Below are 14,020 nucleotides of genomic sequence, written 5' to 3'. Positions count from 1 at the left end.
TGTTGGTATCATCAGACAGACATCATGCTTTGTCCTCTTGTTCTTCTTTGTCACCCTTTCCTGTAATCCTGTCTGGTAAGTGTCTTAGCCCAAAGTGTGGGTTAATCTACCTCTGAAGGACAGTTAGCAAGATGTGTGCGTAGTGTGTTCATTAAAAGGCTGCTGAGGGTTTCATCATCTCCAATATGGAGGTGACAAATGCATTCACATGACACAATGTGTGAATGGTGGGGAGGGAGATTGTCTTTTATCTGACCTTGGAGAACAGAAAGCAATAGAGAAGAGAGAGTACTCACCAGCAGAGCAAACGTTCTTTTAGAGAGAGCGAGAGAGAGCGAGAGACAACAGTGACATAGCAGAGACTGGCTCCAGGCCCAGTCACACAAGCGGCCAGCAGAAAGGATTTTACAGCATGCAGTGTGATGAGTGAGTGTGTTTGTGTGTTTTCTTCGCTTTAGCACTTTGGACACACTCATCTGTAAGTATCAGCATAACTTTCTTATCATACAGTTTGCATATAGATAGTGTGCATTATTTATTTTAAATCTATAAGGCCGCCAATTATGCACGAAGGAGACAGTGGTAATGCTGTAGATTGGGTTACTGCATTTCATCAGTTTAAATTGAGATTCTCTCCAGTTGTGGGGGGCATTCATATAATGATAATGTGCACTTTTTAGGCTGTGATGAGAAAGACTAAATCATATCGTCATAGTGCAGGTGCTGAAGGTTAACACTCACAATTACAGCATTTCACAGTATTACCAGAATATTATGTTGAAAATGAATATGATGGATTTTCTTTAATTAGCCTTGAAGCATCACTATAATGTTTTGTGTATTGCAAACAAATTCAGATAAAATTGCAACATTCGTAAAACGTTTGGTTTAAGTTTATCAAACCTGGCTTTTCCAGAGAATTCAGATTCTATGCAGTCTGTTTTTTTTTTTTTTTTTTTTTATGTCAAACAAGTTTTATCTTTATGAAATGCTGCAATATCATAGTCATTAAATCAAATTATTACTTAATGAATGTTCCTGATCTTATACTGTAAATGAGTCATAATATATTACTAATAATTAATGGATTAATAGACTGATGGAATAATAATAATAATTTTAAACAATAACCAAAAACTAACCACTTTTTGTTTTCTTAACTGTGTTTTAGAGCTAGAAATGTGGTTTAGAAATGCTTATGGATGAAAGCATATTTGTTCAATATAAAATATTACATTTCAATTTTGGTATGAAAATTGAACAGCTATTGAGTCAGCACGTTTAAAACTAACTGCCAGGCAATATGACTGTGGGTAAGGCATGTTCATGTGTAGATTCATGTTTTCATTGTTTATAGATTTATGTAATCGCGAGTTGCATTTATGATCACAGCAGGATACTGTCATGCTCCTGGTGTTGACGCAGATTCTGTAAATGGGTCATACATTTCTCTCTCTGGTGGTGCTTTAAAATAAGGTTGTAGGAGGGGAAGTTATGAAAGATATTTTTCTTCCACTGATTTAAATGACAGAACTGCGCATTGCAGAGCCAAACACAACAGTGCTAAACACAGAGGAAAAACACACTCATATGTAGTCTATCTGTCTATCTATCTATCTATCTGAATGTAGACTAAGGCTACATTACTGAATGACCTTGTCGGGGGACAGCAGAGCAGGACAGTGGACACTGGGATATTGTATGAACCCACGCTGGCAGTGTGTTGAGTGGGAGAGTTCAGACTCATGTGATGAGGGACTGATGAATACAAATGATTTCTTTTCGCTGACTGAATCAGCCCACCACTACAAACAGCAGAGCATTTTTATTGCCACTGTTGGTAGACAGAAAATGCTTACCTTGCTTACTAAGCTGCCCTAGTTACTTTATCTGTGCTTTATATAAAAAAAAAAAACGTGTTGATATAATGCTAATATAGTATATAAAAATGACTGGCTGAAATTTTTTATTTATTTTAGAGCTAGTAATATGGTATAGTTAGTTATACAGTTACAAAAATATTTAATAATATTTAAATAAGTTACCTAATATTTAATAAGTTACCTTATTTAATAATCATAGTGTGCTTTATAATAATGAATTAAATGGTTATAGTGATAACTTATTGTTTGAATGTGGGTCACTGGGGTGCAATGACTTAAAATGACTTGTTACAGTACTGGTGACGTGAGCATCAGTGCTGTTTCTCTAATGCTCTAGGGCTGAAGAACAATCATGTCTACAGTATTGCATAATACACATCTGAGGGTCACATGCGTCAGACAGTTGTTAATGAGTACACTGAAAATGTAGCTATCGATGATTCATTTGTTTTAAATTAAGGCACAAAAATTGTGATAGCATCTGTACACTATGAGCCTCAGTCAACATACGTGTGTGTGTGTGTGTGTGTGTGTGTGTGTGTGTGTGTGTGTGTGTGTGTGATCATCACAAAGAGGGGTTATGCTGCTGCCAAATCGTTTCAAGAAAACCTATGAGACATACACAACACAATTAGCCATTAATTCACTCCCATAGTTCCATAATGTCTTGATCATTGTTCATTATTGTGTGGACGTTTTCCTGGGACAGAGACCATATGGAGGGTCTCAGTGGGGGAGGGGGGGGGGGGGGGCATAGAGGGAGGGTGGGTGTTTACACAAGCGTCTTATGGGTCGTCTGACTTGAATCTGCATATGCTATTAGCATCATTAACAACTCACAACTAGCTATTACAAGGACTAAGGAGAATTTGCTGTAGATGAGAGGAAAAATCTCATCCTAAACTGAATGAACTACATTCCCATATAAACCACATGATCGACACATTAAATGTGACACTTCGAATGATGTTTCATTACATTAATGGCGTCGGCAAGACCAAAACAAATAGCGAACGTTTCTGTGAGTAAGCATGGAGTAAGCATCTCGAAGCATGGAGTTGTTATCGAACAATGTCAAATAGCCAACATATCAGAGAATAATCGCATTAGTGTTTCCTTCACTGCTTGAATTTTCTGGGCCATAGCAAACAAAAGTTAATTTTACCCGTTTGTGGATGTGAGTTTGTAGCCTCTGTTAATAAGAAAACAGGATATTTTAAAAACACTGGGTATTGCGAAATAACGACAAGAAACGTCTTTCTGTTGAGTTGTCCATGCGGACTTCACATAAAAACAACATACAACAGACCAGAGTATTCTTATGACAGGGTTCCATTTATTGAATCAAAACGCCAGTGTAGTCTGATTCCCAAATGAACGATTCAAATCAAAAGCATACAGCAGCAACAGTGAATTATTATTATTTTCATTTTATTCATAATTATATGCATTAAATCTGGCCATAAAGTTCATAATAATTTAATGTGGAAGTCTATGTGTGTTAAAGTAAGTTAAATGTTATATAACCAATATAAGATATAGCCTATAAATAGAAAAATTTCATTACGTTTGTTTCTGTTGTGCTGTGCGTGATACTATGCAGTTTTAAGATTTATGTTTTGATTGTCAACACAGACGGGACTAGACTCTGTAACTCTGCTTTTTCAGATTGCCTGTTGACGTGGACAATTCATATTTCATCCTCATCTCTGCACTAACCAGATAGACATATTCTTTCCTTGCCTACAGGCCTTCCTTTGCGTCAGCACTCATTCTCACAACCCCCCAATTACCCTGCTGTAACCCCGTCTGTGGCCGTATCTTCTACAACCCAGAAGCATTAATCATTCCATGAGGCCGATTCCTTTGTCTGTGGGTCAGCTTCAGATGCCAGTGCAAAGCCATACAGCCCACATGGACCCAATTCGAGGCCTTTTTTTGTCTGTAGTGAATAATTGTGAATCACTGGCTTGGTTGTGCATCTACGGCTGAGGCCACTTATCCAGAGCTGCAGCAATGTGCTTGGGTTCAAAAGCAGCTTGGAGGAGCTTGATAGAAACCAAAGCCTTCTCTTATAGCTTATCGTTATGAATTAAGCAGCAGATGGGGGATATTATTATATTACAAGACCATAATCATGGGATTAAATTATAAAACCGGATGAATTGTGGGCATGCTTAGGTTTCAGGCTGGATCAAGCCTTGAGGTTTAACTCGGACTCAAAATTATTTTTCAAAGTCTGATTCACCCCTTTTGAATAGCAAAGTCTGAGGAAATTGACTCAGACATCTTTGGAGAGGGACAGTTTAATATGGTCCAAGTTTTCCAGTCTCACAGGGCACACGGCGGGTTGGAAAGGTTTTGTCTGGTTATGATGATGCCTGGAGCATCATAAAGAATGATGTGTACGCAGATCATCAGTGGAAATGATTTAGACTGGGTTCGAGTAGGCATAATAATATATATAAAAAAATATTATAATAAAAAAATATATTTCTAGAACACAATCAGCATATTTGAAGGATTTTTGAAGGATCGCTTGACACTGAAGATGGAGTAATGGTTGCTGAAAATTCAGCTTTGTCTTCACAGGAATAAACTGTTATTTTAAAATAGGTTTTTCCTGTAATTTTGATCAAGTAAATAGCCTTGGTGAGCATAATAGACTTCTTTCAAAAGCACTAAAATGCTTATGTCTTTTTTCCACCTTTTTGTTGCCTTTTATTACCTCACATGACTTGTGTTTCTGTGTGTGTAGTCAAGTGGCATTGGATAGCTGTGGTGAGTCTGGGCCAGAAACTTACTTCCACCATTGAAAGCCTCAGACAGGGGGCACTTTCTCAGCCAAGTACAACTCCAGACCCAGTGCTGGGGGCTGTCAGCCTCCGTCGCTGGCAGGACAAAGCAGTGTTCACTCTGTGTGCACAGCATGCATGAGCCCTTAGTGTTATGAGACACTAAATGCCTGTGCTTTTTTTTCTCTGTAAAATGACTCTCAGGAGTTTGTGCGGTTGACATACCTTTGACTTTGTTTTGGCACACAACAGAGAGCCATGAGTCATAGGTAAGGTCAGGTGAAGTTGGTTTTAGTATCTTAAAGGGAAATATGCAGTTGAGAGACACTTTTATCATAATGACATACAAGTGCACAAGTGTATTAATTGATATATAATTGTTAAATTTACTTAGTAATTTGGACTGAAAATTGTTTCTACACCATTTTTTTCAGTGTGTATATTTGTATTAATAATCATTTCTGTATTAATAATAATTTGTGATGGTCTCTGTTGTAATGGCAGTCGGACCAAAGTCTGACATTCTGAGCCTGTAATCTTTACAAGCTAATGACTACATTCTACGTAGTGCATGGCCATTAACTCATAAATCATTATTCTGAGTGTATGCTGAAATGTATTTTGTATCTTAAAACAACTAGAAAGAGTATTTGTAATTGGTATAGCAGAAAGGGCAGGGCTGGAGTTACAGGCACCCAATTTGTTCAACAGTTGTTCTCCTACAATCCCACCAAGATCACATTTCACATTTGTATGATCTCTGCATTATCAAGCCAGCCTTGCTTTTAGGCTATATATGCACACATGTATGCACTTGTTCATGATGGGTCATATGCTTTATGCAATGCATTCCTTGGTGGAGTGCAAACACAGATGATTAAGAAGGGTCCTCGATCGAATAGATACACAATCTCCACTCTCCACCCACAATACATGTTGGGATACCAGAGCCACTCCACCCTGACATCTTTACATACTCTTTAGTATCAGCGTCTGAGTCATGTAAGGTTCAATAAGATCAGATGATCAAGATCAGTGATGTAGTCAGGCAGTTAAATGGGATCAAAATCTGATTCATACACCTCGCCGAAAAATAGTCTGTTATAGTTCATCTACATTTTCATCTTTAAGTCAAAATAGTGTTTGTGTTGTTATAAACTTATATAACTATTTTCATTCTTCAGTGGAATATATATAATATTGTCCATAAAAATAAAGTCAATGGTGTCAGATGTTGTTTTGGACACCACTGTCCAAAACAGTTTTTGGAAGAAAAAAAAAAAAAACCCCAGTGACAATTTTGTGAGTATTTTTTGCTATTGACCTTTTGAGCTACTGAAAAATGTTAACCAAGTCACCATCCAACCAATTCCTGATGAATAAAACAAGGCTCCATCCTACATTTTTTTTTCTTCTAATTTTAATATCCTGTTTCGCTCACAAATTTGTCACATTTCAAATGTAAAATAATCACACTCTACAAAAAAAGTAAACATCTGCCACTATACAGTTTAAAGGATGCAACTGATTCCTCTCATATACTTGAGGAATTATAAAAATTGCATCTATCACTGATTCAACAATAAGCATTCCATGCGGCCATTCTGTGTCTGGATCTTTACAGAGATTCTAATTGGATTACAGTAAAACAAGGGAACTAAAGATTCCCATCTTTAATCCATGATTGGGCACATAAGGAAGATCCTTTTACTATGTGTGCGGTATCATTTGGTTGTCCTGACCAGGCTGTGAGCTGTTTTGGCTGGGATATCCGCTCTCTCAGTGAGTGCTCAGGGTTAAGATGAGCTTTTTATTTGGGTGGATTCTATGTCTGAATGTCTGAATAAGATTATTAATAATTTGGAGACAAACCAGATTTGCTTGTGTGTCTTTACATTATATAGATGATGTGATATATATTTGACTGTCATAAATCTGCCTGTCATAGAAAGTTAGCTTTGTTTCAGGAAATGATGAATCCACACTTACACTTCTTTCAACGCTGTCCAGTCTTGTTAAACAGACATCTTTGTTTGAAAGCATAAACGCATCTCTTTTCTACTTTTTTTTTTTTTTTTGAAGAGGAGGGCAGGGATGAATGTTTCTTGGAACAGGAAGTTGAGCACAGCATGTTTGACTGATGTCATATACAGCGCTGAGCGCCAAGTGCGATTCATGCAGAATGATCTAGTCACCTCATAAAACCAAACCACTGAAAAATAGCTCACACAAAAAAATACATTTCTGTCATTTACTCACCTTCATGTTGTTCCAAACCCATACGAATCAAAAGGTGAATTTGGGAAAAAATTTTGATCGCTTTGTTTCATATAAAGAAAGTGAATGCCCCATAATGGTATCATATCAAAAAGTGGACCATAAAATCTGTGCATTATATTTGAAGTCTTCTGAGGTGATATGACCAAAATAAGGCCATTATTAACTGATAATTGTCTCTTCCAGTGGGCTGTTAAGAGCTACGATTGGTGAGTTTCATATTATATTGATATATATCATATCTTCCTGGACACGTTTCGTCAACGTCAAGTTGTGCTTTCTTACTTCCAGCTGTAATTCATTTCAACGCTTGCTTGTAACACACTGTGAAAAGAACAATCGTCTTTTATAACAAACAGACACTATTATGTATAAAAATGTGTTTCTTCAGCCAAATGTTTTAGCCAACTAGAACACTGTTTGCGCTTATTGCTTCAGTCTTTATATAGTGCTTGAGACATCAAATATTGTTATATTATGATCCCCATAACGAGAGATCTGTGCCCTGTTAAATCTCAGAATTATTAATGAAATCAGGAATGACATTTTAAGGTCTCCTTAGCTGCATGGCTGTCATGACTTATGTCTGTTTATCTGCATATTTCGATCATGATATCATATGTTTTCATGTTGCTGTAGCAGAATGTGTATATCCTGTTCAAATCTGCTTTTAATTTTCCAAATTTAATCCATTTGGAAGTAATTGTCTCTAGTGCACATACTGTATCCGAGGTAAAGAGGAATGTTTGAAAGTGAGTCGCTTCATTAAAAACCTGTTGCCTGTGTGTACTGTGTAGGCTTGTTGTTTTCATTAGCATGTCAACTTAATATTTTGAGGTGGTGTGTCACAGCTTTAAACAACTGGCACACTTGCCTGTGTTGACCTGGTAATGGTGAGTCATGGTTATTTTTATGTGGGTTTAACTCCATGTGCACTCATAAGACTGCAGTTATATCATGGCCTAATTAAAAGCAACTTAATTATGTATAAAATATACAACAGAGCACATTGCTGTATCCCACAATGCAGTGCACTTTACTTGACCACTGTGATGAATTAAATAGAAGGAATCCTTTTTTGGCTCATTATTTGCTGGAACTACTAAAAAGATACATTTTTAGACCAAATATATTAACTGTTCTTACATTTAATAATAATAATAATAAATTGCATGTATTTTAGTATATATTTGAGTGTTTGTGTGTATGTACTTTAGGGATCTAATATAATAGATTTTGACCCAAAAATGAAAATATGCTCTCCCTCAGGCCACTCAAGATGTAGATCGGTATGTTTCTTCATCGAAACAGATTTGCATTACATCAGTTGTTCACCAGTGGATCCACTGCAGTGAATGGGTGCCATCTGATGGAAATGATGGATTTGTTTCTTACAAACATGCACCTTTTCACTTGACAAGATATTAATTGATAGACTGGAGTTGCGTGGATTACTGTGATGTTTATATCAGCTGTTTGGATTCTAATTCTGACGGCACCCATTCACTGCAGTGGATCCTTTGGTGAGAAAGTGATGTAATGCTATATTTCTCCAAATCTGTTTCAGTGAAGAAACAAACTCTTCCACATCTCAGATGACCTGAGGGGGAGTACATTTTCAGCAAATGTTCAGTTTTATGTGAATTCTCTCTTTATGGAAAAACATTCTTGGTTGTAAATGTTGTTAGCAAACAAAATGTGTTATTATGTGTCACAATGACTTAATCTGAAAACACCTCTGTTTCTTAATCAAGCAAACAGCTGAACATCTGAAACAAAGGGTGTGTCCCAGCATTCCCTCTGTCCGATGCACTGATGTCATGGTGTGTGTGTTGAGCACTGAGGTTATGTGTGTAATCCTGTGCTGTTGGATGGAGTGCAGTTTGTTTGTGTGTCTGTCTGTGGTGTAGTAACTCCAGTGTACTGCTGCGGTGCACGCTGCACAATGCTTTCTATTCTCTGCCAAGATAGAGGACAGTATGATGGTGGACTTGTCCACTCCTTTCTCCCTTTTGTCCCTCAATTCTTGGTTAAAAAGGCCCTTTGTGTCCAGTTGAGATCACATGTCACAATATTTGAACAGCTGCAGTGTGTGTTAGTGGGTGTGATGTGGAGATTGTGTACAGTACAACACTCGATGTACAACTTTACAGTGTGATGTACAAATTTAGTCCAAAATATGTTTTGCTTTTTGTTTGCTTTTAAGATTTTTCAAGCTTTATATGTTTCTTGAGTTTATACATGACGTATCATAATTTTATCCTGTAATCAAGTACATTTCATTGGCTATACAATTACTTCTGCATGCTTGATTTGATTATTGTGCATTTGATAAATAAACTCTCACTTGACTTGACTAATGGAATGTAAAATTACTGTATATTCCTGTATAAAATTACTGGCCCTAACAAAACTAAATGCCATTATGTACTCACCTAATGTCAATACAAGCCCATAAATGATATTTTTCCTTCCATGGAACACAAAAGGAGATTCTTCAGAATAGCCACTCTTTTCCTTATAATGAAATGTCTAGAGATGCTTTTTTTTTTTAAGTTGAACTTGATGGCTGCGAATGTCAACATAGAAAAATGCTGAAAAATAATATAAAATAGACAATACACAACTATGTTCTTGTTTCTGTGTGCACTATTTTCAAAAGTCTTTTGGAAACATTTGATAGCTTTGAGTGAGGAAATGATCAATATTTAAATTATCATTTAAATTACAATATTCACATATGGTTTAATAGATTACTTGATGCTTTCATTCGTTTAATTTAATTACATTTTTTATCTTGGACATCCCCCTGCTTAAAAATCTCAGTTTGTGTTCCATGAAAGAAATAATTCTGCAGAATTGTTTTTTTTTTTTTTTTTTGCTGTTGACTCATTTGTCTTGAAGGCTTGAGATAATTTTTTAATATATATTTTTTGCATTTTATTGTGATAGGATAATTTTTTAGAGTTGAAAGGAGGCGAATTGGGGGAGAGAAAAGGAGACGCAACGGCGCTGTACACTGCTCACAAGGCTATTGGCGCCTGTCTTGAGATCATTTTAAACAGAACATATTTATAATGTTACATCAGTCTGCTGAGAGCAGGCAAAGAGGGCTCACCCAAATTTTGCAATGCACTCTGGCTCTATTCATCAGAACTTGGAAGCTTACAATTTGTTCAAGTATATTTAAAAAATATTAAAAATATATATTTTTATTCTTCATTTAATGACAATAACGGGTTGACATTTTTCTCCCGACTTGTGAAAGTACGTCCATAAGCAAAGTCATAGGAATTCTGTGGCTTGTTTACAAGAAATGAGAAAAGTGTTCTGCAAGCTAGCTGAAACTTTCGTATAGACTGCTTGACTTGACCATAAACTGTGATTTAGGGTCATTTTGTAACTATTGATGGCTAAGTAGCAATTAGAGCTCTTTAAAATACTGCTTGTGTTGAAATGTAGTGACAGCAGTTGACAGTGTACTACTTATGTAAGAGTGAATGAGACAGAATGCTGCTACTGGGAGGGTGGACGAGAGGGTGAGAGAGTTTCAACTCATTCAACAGTGAATTGAAGTGCAATTAAAAAGCTGTGAATGATCAAATAGAGAACACATAGTCCCAAGAGGGCCATTCTTTAAAAGATGCCAGCAGGCGAATATTTTGTATATGTGCTTCTGCTTGCGTAAGCATGCCATAAAACATCACGTCGGTTGGCCACACTAAGCAACGATCCATCCACTTATATCATGTGTTATGACAGAGCATAATTAAAAGTGACTGTCTTATGCAACATATTTTGCATCGAAATACAGTTGAATAGTCTGAGAACCTGTGCTATGTTGTATATGTTCATTTCAAGGTGTCTAGTATAGATATACACTACCAGTCAAATATTTTAAGAATTCTCTTCTGCTCACCAAGCCTGCATTTATTTGATCCAAACTAAAGCAAAAGCAGTAATATTGTGAAATATTTTTATTATTTAAAAGAACTGCTTTTTATTTGAATACATTTTAAAATGTAATTTATTCCTGTGATCTATCTATATCATTTAATTTAACTTTACTACACACCAGACTATTTGTAAATATTAGCATTTAGTTGGTTTGAAGAAACCTCTGTCTCTGTTTGGAAAGTAAGTTACGGATTGATGACTTGATTGATTGTAAATCCTTGTGAGCCCAGATTTTAGCAGGACGGTTCTGCCAATCTGACATTGATCTGTAACCATGATGCAACCGTCTTTAAATCAATTCCTGTCCTCAGAGTCTTAGACAGTCTCACCCTGATCAATACTAACCAGTCCCTCATGTCTTATACAGAGTGGGATGTCAGCATGTGGTCCAAATGAAACAGCTCATTTGTTGTTACAATAAACATAACAGAAGAACTCAGAGACTTTCAGTTTCAGTGTTACTATTTATACTCTCTGACTCTGATTTTGATGTAGGGCAGTCGCTTATAAATAATGGCACTTGACCCACGTACAGCCCCTGGGAACCTTGAAATCTCCTCTAGAAACTACTTTGTCCTAGAAAAATGTGGTTAAATGAATTATCAGCTTCAGGGCATTGTAATGTGTCTGAGGAGAGAGAGCATTACATTTCTTTGGCTGGCCCAAAAACGTTTGGAATGATGCATGTTCAGTTTCAAGGAACTCTGGCAGTGTTTAGGAAGACACATTCTGACATATCCAGATATTTTATCCTGTATGCAATACTCCACAGACTGTAATGACGATCTGTCTTAGAGTAAGGCCACAAACAGGACAGGAGATGAGCGGTCTGTACTGTTCTGAACCTGATTAGGAGATCTTTGCAGGTTATTTGGTGGATTTCATCAGAGGAAATTACATTTTTATGTTGTAGGTTCACTCAGATTTGTGTTGCTTATAACAGAGCCGTTGGACCTTTTGACTGGTATTTAATATGCTATGCACACTTAATCTTACCAGAGTGATCTTTTAGATCTTTTTTAGAAGGTTTTATTGGTTATATTGCATCTACTCCTTTCTCTAACCATCACTTTTTTTTAGCCGAACCTCCTGCAGTTCCCTCACGATCCCCAGTTTTCGAAACCCTGCATTAGATACAAAATTTTAAAAAATGATGCTCAGAACTTCCAGTTTTGTGAGCCTTTTTTTTAACCAATTGGTCTTGACTCCATACAATTTTTGTATGGAGTCAGTTCCTATCAAGTTCACACAGGTGCTGTTGCAGAATAAACACTGGTGTGGTTCATCATATTATCATATGAACATGTTCCACAGAGTTTGCCAACTAGAAAGCATCCAAGGCTTTTTGTCTTCATCTTGAGCAACATATCTATTACTTATTTTGAAACCTAACAAAGGTCATTTTGTGAAATGTGTTGATTGAAAAGTATGTTTGTCCTGTATTTCTTTAAAGTAAATATCACTTGTTGTAATATTTTGTTATTTGATGTTAATACATTTTTAATTGTGGCATACAATTTTATATACAGTGTGATGTTGGTAAATATTAATATCATAGGTCTCATTGTCTCTGAAGAGCACTGATCTGAGGGTCGACAGGTCCAGCGTTCTGCTCTGTTAGTTTGATATATGTATCCAGCCTCTCCCACTGCTCAATAAACAGTCTTGTAAATGGGACCGGTGATGATGAGCGCGGTGACTTTAACATGATGCACCATCATGAGTCATGGACAATTAAGCTTAATGCAGAGAGCCTTGAATGTGAGGAAAGGAGAGGAAGGCACTTAGACACACACAGAGGCCCTGCTTACTCCAAGAAGGACAATTAGTGTGCAATGCAGTCTGAGTGTGCTCTAAATCAGGGCAAGTGTAAGGTCATCTCAACTGTGACCTTTTAAAGCAGCAGATTTAGTCTGATGAGGAGTGATGCATGGTGTGGAGGACAGAGAGAGCTTAAGCAGGTTCATTGCAATCTATTGTGCTTTCTCAGCGTGTGTGTTATGTAATGGTGTTACGAGCACTTCCTCTGTCTGATTGCCTCTTCAAGATGAATCGCTTTTTGTATTCCCCAATTGTAAGTCGCTTTGGATAAAAGCGTCTGCCAAATGACAAATGTAAATGTAATGTTTATTTATACAGATAGATTCCATAAGATATACTTTTACTCTATTAATTTGTCTATAAGGTTATCAGTTGTATAAAATAATTTTGATAAATATATTTTGGCAATCACAGATTAATCTGCAGCCAGTAATATTGTTATGCATTATTTTCTTAACCTTATGCCCATTGCTGTCTGCCAGAGAGAAATAGAAGCCTGATGGTGTTGACAGGTTCTATATTTTTTATTCATGGTTGAGCCAAACCTGGCCAATGGCTTTAGAGTAGTGGGATAGAAGTCAATACATAATGCTTGAAACAGGAGACACTGGTTTGGACATCCTCTCTGATTCTGTTGCACAGCAGTTCAGTGGGAACAGATAGACAGAAGGACATCAGTGATGGTACAGTGACGTTCACACGTCAGACAATTTCATGTAATGAAACAATTTAGGCTTAAATCAACATTTATTTATTAATTAGTTAGTAAGTAAGTAGTAATAAACAAGCTGTATATTGTACAGTCAGCTGGTTATTTTTGCAAAATAAATTCTGACAGGAAAGGATACAGACCAGTTTTGGAAAGTGTGTATTTTAGGTGCTTTGACTGGATTAAATTATGTTTTTCGCCATTTATTTATTTAGTCATTTAGCAGACGCTTTTATCCAAACCGACTTACAAATGAGGACATAAGAAGCAATCATAAGTGCTATTACAAGTCTTGGTTGGCCTAACACAGTACAGTTTATTATTATTATTATAAAAACATTTTTTTTTAAATAAAAAGACATATAGATAAAATTAGAATAGAGAGTGCTAGAGTTAGAGGGTCAAGTAAATATGGAACAGATGAGTTTTTAGGAGGTTTCTTGAATCACATTTGACCTTATTTCTTTAAAATACATTTTAAACACCAAACTATTTCATGTAATAAATAGGATATCTTAAAAACTGCAAAAACTAATTAGAAAAATGCTAAAATAGTTTTCTTTGACCTTGCAGTCTTT

Source organism: Barbus barbus (genome assembly GCF_936440315.1).
Source record: "Barbus barbus genome assembly, chromosome: 22".
Classification (NCBI taxonomy): Eukaryota; Metazoa; Chordata; class Actinopteri; order Cypriniformes; family Cyprinidae; genus Barbus; species Barbus barbus.
The sequence above is the reverse complement of the archived record's forward strand: the minus strand, read 5'-3'. Positions refer to the sequence as shown.